This window comes from Ornithodoros turicata, chromosome 1 (genome assembly GCF_037126465.1).
Source record: "Ornithodoros turicata isolate Travis chromosome 1, ASM3712646v1, whole genome shotgun sequence".
NCBI classification, from domain to species: Eukaryota; Metazoa; Arthropoda; class Arachnida; order Ixodida; family Argasidae; genus Ornithodoros; species Ornithodoros turicata.
In genome coordinates, this window is record NC_088201.1 from 119,942,510 (window position 1) to 119,956,664 (window position 14,155).

Genomic DNA, 14,155 nt, shown 5'->3' on the forward strand with positions numbered 1-14,155 from the left:
GGACCCCTTATTTTCCTGTTTAGAACATCATTTAAATTTTTCCAAACTACTTTTGAGTTTCGTTGAATATCAACAGTGAACAAGTTATTGTAATATGCCTTCCTTGCACGCTTTAGAATATTCGATACTTGATTTCGGACGCGCTTATAAGTCGCTAGATCTTCCATACTTCTAGAACTTCTGAATTTTCCATACAGTTTGTTTCTCTTTTGCACCAGTCTCAATAATTATCTCGTCATCCAAGGCCGTCGACTCTTACATGATGACTTGCGTGTCTTCACAGGAAAATGAAATTGATATGTTTTCAAACAGGTGTGAAAGAAACAGTCATACGCTTTGTCGGGGTCGTCATAAGTAAATACACTTTGTATTTGTATTTGCTTTGCATTTGCTATATCCCTTTCAAAAGCATCTAATGCTTTATCTGAGATACATTGATATACAATAGAATGTTTTTGCAGACTTTCCCCACGGTTAAAGAGTGCAAAAATCTGTAGGTGGTCACTAATGTCGGTTTGTAAGACACCCGTTATTGTATCTACAGGTCGATGGTTTGTAATGATTACATCTAATAATGTGGCAGATGACGACGTCACTCGTGTGGGCACCTGAATAAGACTTGAGAAACCATAGTCTCCCAAAAGAATATTCAGGTCATTTGTCAGTGTTGAGTTTGACAACATATCATATATCATCAACATATATATCATCAATATATATCAACATATATGTTGAAGTCCCCGCCAATGATCGCCCATAGATTTTCGTCAGATACAAACGCAAGAAGACCTTCCAAGAATTGAAAGGAACTTGGTGTATTCGAACCAGGAGGACGAGATTTAACAGAGTGTATATACCGACCAGACGTTAGAGTCAATAATTCGTAGTTGCTGGTGACAGCAGAGTATTGCGTTAGGATACTGCAACCCTGATCTTTTACAAGCATACTTACACCGCCTCCCTTTTTTCCTGTACGATTTAAATAATAAGTTTGATAACCTTCTACATGAAAAGGTCCTGTTCATTTTTACACCAAGTCTCTGAAAACATGATCACATCACAAAGATAGTTCATGTTATGAAACAAAACTTCCAATTTCGCTCTTTTATTTACAACCGAACGAGCATTAATGTGCATAACTGACAAATGTTTGTGTGTTACATTGCAAGATATCATTTGGGCAACATGACACGTTATGCATTGCATGTACTGAAATCCAACGCAATTGGCAGTACATGGATTATTTAATCTTTCCGAGATCAGAAAGATTGTTCACGCGAATCACTTTGTCTCCAGCTTTTTCCTTGTGTATGACACTCCATACTTGAGCCAAACATAATGATAGCCCATTTTTCTTGCTTTCAATCTTAGTTGATAGTGCAGGTTTCGATTTACAGCAGTTAAGTTTTCATTCAAGTATATTTGTTGTCCTTGAAACTTTATTGCAGATAGTTGTTTCCTTTTCGCCATCCAAGAGTATCTTGTCCTCCGATTTACAAATTTAACAACAATAGGTGGTACTCTATTTGGTTTGGGTGGGAGCCTATGCACGGCTTCTACGTCATCGGCTGTTGGCCTAGGCAGCTGGAGAATGTAAGAAATTTCCGCGACTTTGACTTCCAATTTTTTTTGTATCTTCTGCGGAATTCCATGTATTTCAATGATGTTGCGTCATCCGTACTGGTGAAGGTCATTTAATTGCTTTTGTACAGCAGATAAATCGTCTGAGTTTACTTTCATATGCTCAAGATCACGTGCCTTCCATTTCAATTCTTTTATATCAGTGTCATGCTCGGCCAGACGTGCCAAAAGATCGTCATATTTATCTGACATCATTTGGACCGATTATTCAAGGCTTTGTACAGTACTCTTGATTGTAAGTAGGTCGTCAATTTTTGATTGAATTGACATCAGGCCAGTGAGCATATTGGCTATTGCATCTACTTTTGTCCTCAGACTCTCATCCTCTGTATTTTCCGAAACTGCACTTTGATCATCAGTTTCACGTAATTGCCCCGTTCGTTGGATGTGTAGTTTACATGTCGGGCATTTCCGGTTTGACCTTTTGGTGCGGATACTAGAGCAGTCGCCGAGGTGGTACAAGTTGTTACATTCGGTGCAAGATACCACATTGCCATCATGAGAAAGTTCCCCGTGACACGATAAACACATATCATCCATGCTAAACACAGGGGTGGCAGTCAGCAGAGGACGTTATACAACAGCAAGTTGTTTGTTGTTGTTCTTACCGGCATCAACAGAGTAGGGTTTTAGCAACAGTCAGAGGCGGAGAGTTTTCATTTTCCCGGGGGCGGGGTAGAGGGGGGCGAGGGCGCACCGCGAAGTAAGTACTCTGGCGGGGGGGGGGGGAGGTATGTTTAAGAAACCAAAAAAGAAAGGAAAGGTAAGCCAGATGGATGTCGGCTTGTTATTAAAAAAAGTGAAAGGGAGAAAACAAAAAAGCAAAGAAAAGAAGAAAGCAAAAGAAAACAAAAAGAATGAAAGAAAAGGAAAAGAAAAATGAAGAACACAAAACTAAAGCTGAAGAATAACACACTCGGGCGGGATCCTATGATGTACGCAGCACTGGTATAGAAATAAGAGGAAAGAAGAACAGAAAAAAAAAACAAAAGAAAAAAAAACAGAGAGAACGCAAACAGTGAACATGTGCACAACTGAAGGAATTATGCCTTTGAAAACTCAGTGCAAACGGAACAAAATGTATTGAATCCTCGGTGTTTGACCCGAAATGCGCGCAATATAATGAATATGGTCAATGAAATGGAGCAGTGGGAGCTGAACCCGCTCCCAAGGGATATGCGTTCCGAAGATCCTACCGTTACACCTCACTGGCAGCTGCTGGTGCCTTTTCGACTGCTTCGTTTCATTGATCTGATTGCTTTGGGCGAAATTCAGGCTATGTGTTGTGCCATCCTCTGTGTTCCTTCGCCTCACCTTCTACTCTTCTACTGTGATAATGAGTATGGTGGGCGGATACATCTTTTACAAATTGCAAGATGCATTTTTGGGGTTGGTGCCTCTTCGCTCTTTTGACCCGGGCGCGCCGAGCCCAAAAGGTTGGTGTCAGTCTCTTAGCGGGACTTCCCGGGGGAGGCGGCGCCCCCCTAGTTGGTGGTGAGGCCCTCCCGGCTCGGCGGATGGAACTTCCAGGACGTCCAACTGTTTTGTGCAGCCGTCGGTTTGGCGACACTCTTCGGCGTGCTACGCGACACCGGGCACATTTCCAATGACCTCGCTCTCTTCTTTAGCGGGCCATCGATCCGGCTCTTTGGTGGGACGTACGACCTCACCCGCCCCCACAGTGATCGCTTGATGACGTTCTATCTGCTCATGCGTATGTACGCCCCACGCATTCACCAGCACCTCCCAGATGCCGACTTTCCCACGTGGTCCGCAAGAAGCCTGTACCAGGCGCTGTGTGACATCTACCGTCCCGTCCGACAACAACCGGAGCAACACGACCGAAGCAACCTAACGTCTCGGCTCATCGAGGGCTCACGCGTCGACATCCTCTGGCAGCACAGGCACGACGTCATCCAGGCACGAGCTAGATTGCACCGTTTCGTGCTATCCAGGTCAAACGCTTGCGCAATCTGTGGCGAGGAAGAAACGCATCGGCATATTTGCTTCGACTGTGTCAACGCTGCTTCTCTCTGGCGACGGGTGGCCATGCTGTTTGGACTCCCTCGGGTCTCCTACGAGACGTCCACTTCCTGGACCCCATCCCAGTTCCGACGCGGAAGCAACCCGCCTTTCTGCTGCTGGTGGCAGAAAACAGCTATCAGCTGTCGTTCGCCCGAACTCGGACAGTGTACGCCGCTGCCCCCACCATCCTTGTGGACTTGATGTTCGCATGCCGCGTCGCACTCAGGACTCGCCTCAAGATCGAACTTCGAGCTCTGGGTTGCGAGGAATTTCGTCGTCGGTGGAAGAATCACCACGACGTCTTCGTGCCCTGGCGGGGTGAAGTCGTGGCCAAGCTCTAGAGGGACAGTGGCTTCATGACAGCTGTGACGATGTACATTTCTGTAGAGCATAGTTGCCTGACTTCACACGATCACCTTTAAACAATGTGTAATAAGTGATATATGTTTATACGTATATAGGTATACTTTGTATATAGCTGCTCTCCTTTTTGTATAGACTTTGTTTCCAGCATTAGTTCTGTCCAGTATGTGTTGATCGCCGCCTGTATTCTTTGTCTTTGCCGTTGGCGATGTCAGGTTTTTGTAATTCTGCTGTACCGTTCATGCAATTCAATGCACATTTACTCAAGACACCGCGGAGGGGGACGGTACAAGGAGCTTCTAAACAATTTTGTATAGGCCTAATCGTTCGGGTAAGGCGATATTATTCAATTCAAAGAGAACATGCGTCCAAATCAGATGTCTCCTGACCCCCCCCCCCCCCCACACACACACACAAAAATACTAATAAAGGAAAAGAAACAGAGAGAGAGGGACAGGAGTTCACATCTTTACCTCTCATATGTTCCGAATAGGGCCTCCACAAATGGAGAAAATGTAGGATATATGCTCTGATCTCCCTTCAAATCCGCGTACTGATCCGTTTCGCGTACTGATCAGATCCGCCCTTGATGATTGGAAGGAACGTGGTACATTGCGTACTGGAAGGAAGAAGGTCATCATGGAGTTGAGCGAGAAGACACCTCTCCCCAACTCTATCCGCGTCCTGGATGCTCTGGTTCAGTGTGAGTACCAGGGTGTGAGACGGGTGTCGCCGGTGCAAACAGGAAGGCCATTTTCGGTCTGTCTGCATGGTGCCTTTCTGCGTACGTTGCTCGTCTTTCGGACATACGACCGACGAGTGCGGCTCCTGATGTCGCCGGTGCGGTAGCAAGTATGCTCAGGGCCCTTGCCCTGCTCCGACCTCCTATGCAAGTGTCACCAAGGAGGAGTTTCCTGTGATGCCGCCTGCCCGGCAGACCGTCGACGTGCCTCCACCTTCGTTGACGGCCCCGCTCACTCGAGGGGCAGTCGGAGGGCCAGCAGGGCTCTCACAATTAACTGTTCGTGGTGCTGGCTCTTCAACGACAGAGATCCCCGAGTTGTCGCGTCCTGCCGACGTACCCGCCACCACTGTAGCTTCATCGTCAACCGTCTCTGACAAAGATGTGCTGTCTACGTCGGCTCCTCCCAGCTTCATCACCATCATGGATCCATCGTTACCTCCTTCACACTCCTGCAAGGACCAGCTGATGTCGGGGTGTTCAACGGCGGATGGAGGTGCACGAAGCTCCAGCCACAAACCTCGCTGCAGGAGGAAGAAAGTAGTTGCATCTCAGGTGCGGGAGCTGTTTGGCTCCGATATAGACAGTTCTTCAGACTCTTTAGTAAGCTAATTGATCCCACCTTTTTGCAATTATGTTTGGCGGATCTCTGCTATTCTTCCTGCTCCTCAACATGCTGGTTACAATTGCCACGTTAAACGTCAACGGTCTTCGCGGTGTTGAGAAGCAGGGCGATGTAGTTGCTTTCGGGAGACGTATGGGCGCTGACATTCTGCTGATACTAGAGACGCACATTTATTCCGCGCGAGACGTCTCCTTGTTTAGGTCCCATTTCAACGTCCACATCTATGCTAGTCTTGGATCTGCAAGCTCCAGCAGGGTTGCGGTTGTTGTTTTCAACTGTGTGCTTCTCAACAGGTTTTTTTTTTGTACATATGATGCCGATGGTCGTTTGTTGTGCTTTGATTTCCTTGTAGGAGACACGAAGTATCGCGTTGTGAATCTTTACGCACCTGCTACACCCAGCCTTAGCAATGCTTTCTTTGCCTCTATTAACCTAAATTTATTTTCCGTTGGCAACCTTATTGCCGCTGGGGACTTTAACTGTGTAGAAAACTCCCAAGTGGATGATAGGTCGAGGCCAGGGACGCGCCGTTTGGAACACGCGCGAGCTTAGCAATTTTGTTGGACAGTTCAACCTTGTAGATGCCTTTCGCGTCGTTCGTGGACCGCACCTCGTGAGTGTGACGTGGCAGCGTGAGGCGTCTGGATCGCACCTGGTTCTCATCTATGTGCCCGGCAGCTTGCAAGATAAGATCCTCTTCTGCAGTCACCATGAGATTGCTTCCACAGATCGTTACAAATTTGATCACGGTGCGGTTCTCTTGTCCGTTGACCTTGCCCATCCACCTGCGTTGCACCGCCCCTTTTGGCGCTTAGATACGACATCGCTTCACGACGAAGATGCTGTTGCCGCTGTTCGCGCTTTGCTTGCTGTTCCGAGAACGCCTTCGTTACGTTTCTGGCAGAGCTGTAAATACGAGCTGCGCAGGCTTTTTGTTGTCTGGGGAAAGCGGCGGTCCCGTGAGAGGACACAGGAGTTCAACCGCCTGTGTGACAAGATTCGGGTGGTACGCAGGGGCGGCAGCCTGTCTATGCAGTCGGCTGAGTACTTGGGCAGTCTGATCGCGAAGCGCAATCTTCTACTCCACTCCTCATGCCCCGTTGCGCGCTCGGAGAGGGTGCGCAGTCGTTCAGTTTCGGGGATTGGCATGTACCGCTTCCTCGAACAGCGTAAGCAGCGGATCGGCACGGTTCTCTCGTCGTGCCAGCTGCCGGACGGCTCCGTGTCGAGTGACCCGGAGATCGTTTTTCGGACTTGTAATGACTTTTACTCACGGAATCTGTCCGCAGAATCCCCCCGTGCAACCCGGACGACTCGTTTTTTTATATCCTCCCTCGCTTATCACTCGAGGATCAGGATTCACTGCGTGCTCCCATAAGAGTTCGGGAGCTGGGCCATGCCTTACGGCAGATGCCTCGTGGAGCAGCCTCTGGTCCAGATGGATTGCCTATCAAGTTCTATGGTACCTTCTGGCCCGTACTCCGCCACTACACTTGATGGGTTTAACCCATCAAGTGCATCACCATAAACCCACGCTTGATGGGTTTATTCGGCACATTATTGCACATCGGGGTATCTAGGGCTTCCCAATACCGGGCCGCACTAGTGTTAGGGTTTCTGCGTATGCGGACGACATCACTTTGTTTCTGAGGGGCGAGGTGTCTCTACGATATGTGTGTGGGATTTTTCAGCGATACTCTTCTATCTCCGGTGCTCAGCTGAATGGTTCGAAGAGCACATTCCTGCCTTGCTTGTCCGTGTAGGCTTGTTCGTCCTCCCTCCTGGGCTCACATTCACGGTGTGTACCGCTTTGAGCCTCCTCGGTGTGCTGTTTGATAAACGTGGTGTGCTCCTTGCAAATTGGGAACGCGTCATTTCATCAGTCAAGGCCACCATCTTGTCCGCGGTGCATTTTTCTTTCTTTTTCGGAGCGCAGATATTTCGTCCGTGGAATTCTCGGCCGCCGTTTGGGGCACCTGAGTCAGGTTCTTCCGCCGCCTCCTACCGTGGTCACGCGGCTCAACTCGGCCCTGTTCTCCTTCTTCTGGTCAGGGAATGTTGTTGTCGCCCCACTCTGCGGCTTCCGGTCTCTATGGGGGGCTGGGGCATCCCTGATCTCTCTGTCGTCAGCAAGTGCGTTCCCTCAAGATCCTGGTGGGGGTACTGCGGAACACGAACTGTGCAGCCAACCGTCTAGCGGCCTACTACTGTTCCATGCAGACCCGGGCTAGAGGAACGGGTCTGCACGGGTTTGAAACGGGTCTAAGGGAGGAAAATCGGAAGAGTGGGCCAGGATGCGACATCAACGCGCAGTCGTCTAATCCACTGGTCTTTGTACAGGTTTTACCGCTGCTTGCTGCGCAAGATGCCCTAGCGTTTTTTTCCGAAACTCGGGGCCCTACCTGTTCCACTGATAAATCACACAGTGCCGTGACATGTGTGGACTAAACCAGCTCTTTCACGCACGTGTTTTTCACAACCCACGTGGTCTTCTACGTCACCGTCAACAGCGCCACTTTATCAGTCTAAACGGCTGTCCTCCGAAGCATCAGCCAGTGGGCCGGACTGCGACGTCAACATGCAGTCGTCTAATCCACTGATCTTCTGTGTACGGGTTTTATCGCTGCTTGCTGCGCAAGATGCCCTAGCGTTTTTTTCTGAAACTCGGGGCCGTACCTGTTCCTCTGATAAATCAGACAGTGCTGTGCCATGTGTGGACTGAACCAGCCCTTTCACGCACGTGTTTTTCACAACCCACGTGGTCTTCTACGTCACCGTCAACAGCGCCACTGCATCAGTTTAAACGGCTATCTCCCAAAGCATCAGCCAGCGGGCCATGCTGCGACATCAACATGGAGCCGACTAATCCACTGATCTTCTGTGTACAGGTTTGTAAACGCCACCTTGACTATTGTTACAGATCATATGCTCCTTTTTGGTGTTGCTGCCTGGCCCCAGAGTGCTGATAGATGTTTGCTGTGAGATTGTCGACACTATGAAGCTTGTACTACTTCAGTCAGGGGATGTCGAACTTAACCCAGTTCCTTTCACTGATGAACAAACTAGTTCATTGATGTCCTCACTTCAGCGCCTTGAAGCTGGTCAGTGTACTATGTTAAAAGATGTGAAAGACATTAAAGCCGATTTGAGGGCAACCGAGAACGAAGTTACTGCATTATCATGTAGAGTTGAGTCAATAGAAAAGATTAATTCATTCGGAAATCTTCACAAGTCAATGAACAATCTAAAGAAAACAACAGAAATCGTATCTGCCGGCGTCGATCTTCTTAACCGACAAATTGACGCCTTGGAGAAAAGAATGCGACACTCCAACTTGGTTTTCCACGGGGTCCAAGATGATCCAGATGAATAATGGGCGCAGTCTGAGACAAACATCATGAACGTCTGTGAGCAAAACCTCGGGAAAACCGTTAGACCTGACAATATCGAGCACGCTCACTGTTTGGGTAGATACCGTCCAGGTATTAACCGACCGATCATTGTCAAATTCACATCTTTCAAAAAGAAAGAAGGAATTCTTAGTCAAGGTAATTTGTTCAAGAATAGTCAGTATTCCGTGAGTGGCGACTATTTGCTCAATATCCAATATGCCAAAGCGCAAGGGAAACCATATAAGATTCGTTTCGACAAGCTGCTAATAGAGGGAAAGATGTTCGAGTACGACGCCGATCTTGAGACTCTTGCTGCACGTTCCGGCAGATAGCCCGGCGTGCCTAACATTCCTACGCCCAAACCTGCTCCCCACTCCATCCTGTACACTAATATTCGTAGCATTCTTGGCAAGAGAGATCACCTCGAACATCTTGTCTTATCCACTGGTTCCGATGTTACTGTTCTCACCGAAACATGGTTGAATTCCGACGTAAATGACTCCGAGATAATGCCATCTTTGACGAATTTCACTTACTATCGTAAAGACAGAGGTAGGAGAAGGGGTGGGGAAGTGCTCATGGCCGTAAGAAACACTTTTTCTTCATATGTGATACCAGTCTTGTCTGTTCTTGATATTGTCTGGACGTGTGTACAGTGCGGGCCCACAAATATACTGTTGGGAGTATGTTACCGCCCGCCAGATTATGTCACAGATTTTGTAAGGGAACTGTCTCTTGTTACATGTGATATTGCTATACGCTTTCCTAAACACAAACTCGTGCTTCTTGGAGATTTTAACATTACTGGTATCGACTGGAATATACATTGTGTCATGCCCGGTTGTTCCACCCTTGCTAGAGATTTTTTTCGGTTTGTGTTTGGATTTTCATCTTCACCAAATCATATCGTTCCGAACCAGGGTCACAGACAGCACTGCAAATATTTTAGATTCGGTGTTGTCCCCAGTACCAGATATTGTTAGTTTCGTTACATGCATAACCGGCATCAGCGACCACAATGTCATTCACTTTCATATACATTCTGAAACAGCGAAGTGTCGTACCACCAAGAAGGTGATTCGGCTATACGACCGTGCCAACTTCACTGCCATAAACGATGTTCTTTCTTCATCTCTTCAGCCATTTCTTTTAAGCCAGCCATCTCGCTCTGTCGAAGAGAATTGGCTCTTCTATAAGTCACTGTTTTTCAGTCTTTTTCGAGAGGTACGTGCCATCTATGTCCATTATAACTTCATCCCGCGCCCCATGGTACAGCAAGTCCATCAAAACATTACTGAATAAGAAAAAGACTTGCTCAGAAGAGCGAAAACTAGGAACTCCGGCGTGTTGCGGGAAAGGTATATTTCATGTGCCGAGTCCAACAAGCACGCAGTCAGAGATGCGAAACGCAAGTTCTTTTCCTGCAACATTCCGAAGCTCCTTGTCCGGAACCACACACATTTTTGGTCCACTATCATCCAGCCAGAGCTAACAATAATGAGATATTACTTCAGAAAGGAGGGGGCGCTGTCCCGCCTGACCAGTGCGCAAAATTGCTTTGCTATACTTTCGCGCAGGCCTTTTCAAGAGAAAGTCCGTCTGTCATAACAAGCTGTCCACCTTTGTCTTGTACCCCCATGGAACCGATAGTCATATCTGAAAGCGGTATCCTAAAGCTAATCGATTCGCTTCGCATTTCTTCGTCATGTGGTTTCGACGGCATCAACAGTAAAATTTTAAGGGGCACTAGGATCATCTCCTCTTCCTTACTAGCTGCTATCTTCCGGCAGTCGTTATCTTCTGCTGCCGTCCCGGGGGACTGGCGGGTGGGTAAAGTCATCCCTATCTACAAGAAAGGTGACAAGCACGACGCTAACAATTATCGTCCAATATCACTAACGAGTGTGCCATCTAAAATTCTCGAACATATAATACATTCAAACATCATGTTCTTTCTCGAGTCTAATGGCATCATTTCGCCCTGTCAACATGGCTTCCGCAAACATTTTTCCAGCGAAACCCAACTCGCCTCGTTCATTCACGATATTCATACTAATCTGGACAACACACTACTGACAGACGTCATATTCCTTGATTTCTCTCGTGCCTTCGACCGGGTTCCTCATGACCGACTAATGACCAAGCTGCGGAGCTTTAATATTGATTCCACGACCGTATCATGGATTTCTGCATCCCTGAGTTCCCGTTCGCAGTCTGTCTTCGCCAATAACGTACTCTCAGATGCCCACCCTGTCTCTTCCGGTGTACCGCAGGGTACCGTGTTAGGACCTCTCCTGTTTCTCCTGTTCATTAATGACCTGCCTTTGTCCATACAGTCAAACATACGTCTCTTTGCCGATGACTGTGTCCCTTATCACAGCATCTCCTCTCCGACGCCCATCTCATCCTTCAAGACGACCTTACCCTCATTGATCACTGGTACAGTAAGTGGATCATGTCACTCAATATTGGTAATTGTTGCCACGTCCCATTTTGTAGGAAAACTCCAAAATTCAACCACTCTTACTCTCTTAATGGTTCTGCAATTTCGTCCGCTACATCATATAAGTATGTGGGTGTTAATTTGCAAAACGATCTTTCTTGGAACGTCCACGTAAGCTCCATCGTTAACAAAGCTAACCGCACTTTAAGATATTAGAAACGGCATCTCTCGTCTGCTCCCCCTAATACTAAACACCTGGCTTACATCACATTAGTCCGGTCTCAGTTGGAGTATGCCCCTGCCGTATGGGATCCATCTACTGCTTACCTTGCGCGCGACCTCGAAGCCGTTCAAAACCGCGCAACCAGAATCATCAGCAGTAACTACTCACCCTATGCAAGTATCTATTCATTAAAAAAAACACATCAACCTGGCCGAACTGCACGCCCGTAGGAGGGCCGCACGCTTATCACGTTTCACAGGTTCTACCATTCTCCTCTCATCAAGTCATCCTACATCAATCCTCCTCACAGAATATCATCTCGCATCGACCACGAACTCAAAGTCGCCCGCTTAAAATGTAACACTGAATCATTTTCAATTTTTATTTTTTCTCTCAAAGATTGCCATTGATTGGAATAACCTCCAGCCCCACATTGTTACCATAACTGACCCGTCTCAATTTCGTAACTCTATTTCCAGTGAATCTTGCGTCATTTATGATACCTTGTGTAACCTACTTGTGTAACGTTGTTGTTGTTTCCATTTGTTGTTGCTGCTGTTTTACTGCCTTTTTTTTTCTATGTATTACATTTTTCCTCACTTTCTGTAACCCACTCCTCCCATGTAACGCCCGTATGGGACTTTTGGGAGCTCAATAAACTGATTGATTGATTGATAAGGGATCGTGTGAGGGCTGAACGGCCTCTGCAGTTGCACGCATCTTTGGTGGAGTTGTACCGGTGTATTTCGCCTCTTCTACGCGACCAGGACATTTTAGAAGTGGCCGCTGTTCGCATCTCTGAGCGCCTCGCGTTGGCTGATGAGATGGCCCGCGACCGTCTTCAAGGCTTGCGTCTCCCCTCCCGCAGTCGGTTGCTGAGTGACCTTCCTGGCTCCTCTCAGGATTTTGTCTGGCAAGTCTGGTGGGACGTTCTCCCCTCCCTCGATAGGTTACGTCGCTTCGGTATGGTGTAGAGTTCGACATGTTGTTTCTGCGACCGACCCGAGAGTGTCCAACACGTCTTTTACGATTGTTGCGTGTCACGTGTCTTTTGGGCCCGGGTTTCACGCTGCTTCCCCTTGCAGTGACCCATGCAGTGGGGAGCACTCCGCGTGCCTCCTCGCTCGCCTACGCATCGCCTTTGCCGCATGGTTACCTTCTTGGGCTTTGAGACGCCTTAGAAAGCCCGCACTCGTGCTCTGCTCCGACGCGGGAGGTTTTTGCCGATCTTAGCGGCGGTCGCGTCCCTGTGATCTGCACTCAGATCTTTCCTTCGTTCTGAGCTGCACCACATGTCGTCTAAGCTTTTCTTCAGACCTGGTATGCGGAAGCTGTTTTCTGTGTGCGAAAGGGTCTGATGGTATTCCCACATCGGTAATGTCGCCCTAGCCTTCATGAGTGCCCAGGTGGTACTGAAATACTTTGCCGTACCAATAGTTAGCACTTTTCGTAGATGGACAAATCACTAATTTTCTGCATAGACGATACCCTTTTTCGTACATACACCATGTTGTTTTTATCAGTGACATCTGTGCATATGCCATTCTGTTTGTGTGTACTTTTATGTAATTGTTTGTGTTCTCTAGTTGCGTCTGTGTCCATATGTATGGGTGTGGGTGTGCATACATTACATCGAGTGTGTGTTGTGCTTTGACCACTCGATATTTGTACATAAGGTAGTGTCATGTGTCACTGCAACCTCGCTATTGTACCCTTTCTCTCGTTTGTTCACCTCCATTCACTTCATCTTATATATATCTTGTAAGTAGTCCCATATTATATACTATATATATTATATGGCATATTGTTAGTAACCTCACTGCATCCTGTAAAGGTCACCTGTGCATTGTAAATAAGTTTTCCTTATTTCGCCTTTTACTAACGATCACCGTGGAGGGGGACAGTACCATGACCTTCTAGACAATTTTTTTTTTTTTTTGATAGGCCTAACCCGTTTGGGTAAGGCTATATTATTCAATTCAAAGAGAGAACATGCGTCCAAATCAGACGTCTTCCCCCACCCCCCTGCAAAAAAAAAAAAAGAAAATAAAGGAAAAGGAACAGAAAGAGAGACAGCAGTTCACCACTTTGCCTCTCACATGATCCGAACAGGGCGTCCACGAACGGGGATAATGTAGGATATATGCTCTGGTCTCCCTTCAAATCCGCGTACTGACATTTCGCCTTCAGCTCTTCCGGGAGAGAATTTTATTCTTTCGCCTTCATATTTGGAGAAGGACCCCTTGATAACGCGGTCCGCCCCTGGCTGGGGCCGTGTCTTTGAATGGTACGGCCGATAACAGGGTAGTCGAGGCAGTATCGCTTGCGATACTGTTTCCGGGAAAGAATTTTTCTTTCTCCTTTTACTAAAGATCACCGTGGAGGGGGACAGTACAATGAGCTTCTAGACAATTTTTGATAGGCCTAACCCGTTTGGGTAAGGCTATATTATTCAATTCAAAGGGAGAACATCAGTCCAAATCAGACGTCTCCTGCCCAGCCACCTCACCCCCCCCCCACCCCGAAAAAAATAAATAAATAAATAAAGGAAAAGGAACAGAGAGAGAGACAGCAGTTCACCACTTTGCCTCTCACATGATCCGAATACCGCGTCCACGAATGGAGATAATGTAGGATATATGCTCTGTGTTCTGTTCCATCGCTCCGCTGTAAGTTTTCAGTTTTTAACCGGTTTTGCGAC

The 14,155-nt window shown here is 47.4% G+C and overlaps 1 non-coding gene across 1 annotated transcript; it reads left to right on the forward strand.

Annotated features, from left to right (window-relative positions):
* Window positions 1-13,773: 13,773 nt before the first annotated feature.
* Window positions 13,774-13,895, forward strand: LOC135379630 (U5 spliceosomal RNA). Its single transcript, XR_010419106.1, has one exon. It is a non-coding gene; the product is annotated as a U5 spliceosomal RNA (small nuclear RNA).
* The last annotated feature ends 260 nt before the right edge of the window (window positions 13,896-14,155 follow it).